The sequence below is a fragment of the Alligator sinensis genome, unplaced genomic scaffold (assembly GCF_000455745.1).
Source record: "Alligator sinensis unplaced genomic scaffold, ASM45574v1 scaffold1097_1, whole genome shotgun sequence".
In the NCBI taxonomy this organism is placed as follows: domain Eukaryota; kingdom Metazoa; phylum Chordata; order Crocodylia; family Alligatoridae; genus Alligator; species Alligator sinensis.
The window spans coordinates 440,528-442,712 of NW_005841950.1; positions in this window are offsets into that span (position 1 = coordinate 440,528).

Here is a 2,185-nt window from a genome sequence, read left to right on the forward strand (position 1 = left end):
ATGGTGGCTAGGAGTGTGTTGCTGGGAAGGTGGTCTATGTTTTTAAGTTTCCATAGAAAGTCTGTAGTGTCTTGTACAAAACTTGCTCTGTGGGTGACGAGCGGTTTTAGGATTGATTCAACGAAACCTGATATTTCCTCAGTTAGGGTCCCATGGTTGCATATGATAGTTCTGCCAGGGTTCCCTTGTTTGTGGATTTTAGGGAGCATGTAAAAAGTCCCTGGGTTAGGTAGAGGGGGGATCAAGGTCTGTAGTTTTTCTTGTAGTCTTGATGGAAATGATTTGATGGTATTGTTGAGTTTTTTGGTGAAAAGGGGAGTAGGATCTTCTTGTAGTTCTTTTAGTAGGTGGTGTCAGAGAGCTGTCTGTTGGCTTCCTTTATGTAGTCTTCATGGTTTAGGATGACTATGGCTCCTCCTTTATCTGCTGGTTTTATTACTATTTGGTGGTTACATGTTAGAGATTCTATGGCCTTTTTCTCTGGTGGAGAGAGGTTGTTGTGGTGGCGTGTGTTGCTGATTATTTCATTGTTCATTCTTTCCCTGAAGCAGTCAATGTAGCAGTCAAGGTTAGGGTTTCGTCCACTGTGAGGTGTCCAATCTGAGTTTTGGGGGCTTTTTGGCGTTGATCTTTTCCTGAATGTTGTCAGAGGATGAGTTGTTGTTGGGAGTGGGTTCAGTTTGGTCGTGTTTTGTCAGACCGTGCCATGACAAAAAATGCAAAACCTGCTAACACATCTCCACCACCCCCACTATTACTACACCCCACAACAGAGCCACCAGCATCCCTGGATCTTACAGCTGCACCTCCAGAAATGTAATATACCTCATCCAATGCCCCAAATGCCCTGATGGAAGATATGTAGGAGAGACCAAACAACAACTGCGCACCAGAATGAACGCACACTGGGAATCTATCAAAGACAGAAATACCCAATTACCGGTGGGGGCACATTTCTCGCAGGAAGACCACTCTCTCTCCAATCTCTCGGTCCTGATCCTCAAGGGAAACTTACACAATACTTCCCAGGGACGAGCCTATGAGCTCCATTGCATCAACCTCCTGGATACTAAAAATCATGGACTAAACATAGACATTGGCTTTTTGATGCATTACAATCTGCCTGGCACCTGACTGCCCAGCCCAGCCCAGCCCAGCCCCTGGCTTCTTTACTTGTCATTCCATCCAGGAAGAGCGCACACCAACTGCTGCAGCTTCCATAGCCTGACGAAGGGTTTTTGAACCTGACAGCTTGCTTAATAACTATTCTCCAACTATTTGGGTTGGTCTAATAAAAGATATCAGATTCACCCAAGGAACCTTGTCTGCATTATATGCTAGCATTTGTGCAACAGCCACTATTCCTATGACCCTGGAATATGCTTGGATCATTCTCTATTTTCTTTTAACCATTAACTCTCTGGGCATGTAAACAATTAGGTATGTTCATTTTGTAAATACAAAGCATCTCTATGAGAAAGCATTAATATTATTATTAAAGAGTAAATGTAACTTACAGGAAGCAAGGGAGCAAGAGTATGTTTTCCTTCTTGTGTGTGGTTCTTGTGTGTGTATGTGCATGCTCGCATGTGAAAATTTGTTATAACACAGCATGGGAAAGCGCCATAATCATGACATATCTTAGGTTAGTGGAGCAAACAAGCGTCCTCACTAGGGCTGTGCAAAATTTCGCCACCAGTTTTGTTTCAACACTGTTTCGACCTGTTTCTAAGTCAAAACAGAAAAATCTAAATGAAACAGATATGGTGGAAACAGCCTCAAAACAAAATTAGGCAAGTCGAAACGTTTCACTGTTTCACCGCTGTTTCGACCTTTTGCCCATAGGCTATAATGGGTAAGGATGAAACAGCCTATAAGGTTGTCATTTCTGGCCAGATTTAGATAAAACTTACAGAAATTATAGCTGCTTTGGAGGGCATAAAGTCTGCCATGTTTCAAGGAGATTGGTGCAGGGGGTTCAGAGAAATTGCACCCCAAAATCTTGAAAGCAAACCTCATGTCACGTGTATGTGTTAAGCCACAGTGGAATCAAAACTGCAGGCATGCTAGCCCCTTCTGAGGCCACAAAGCCTGCCAAGTTTCAAGGAGATCACTGCAGGGGTTTGGGGGAAACTGTACCTCAAGTTGTGGACAAGCAAAACTTGTGACATGGGTGACGGGGCTA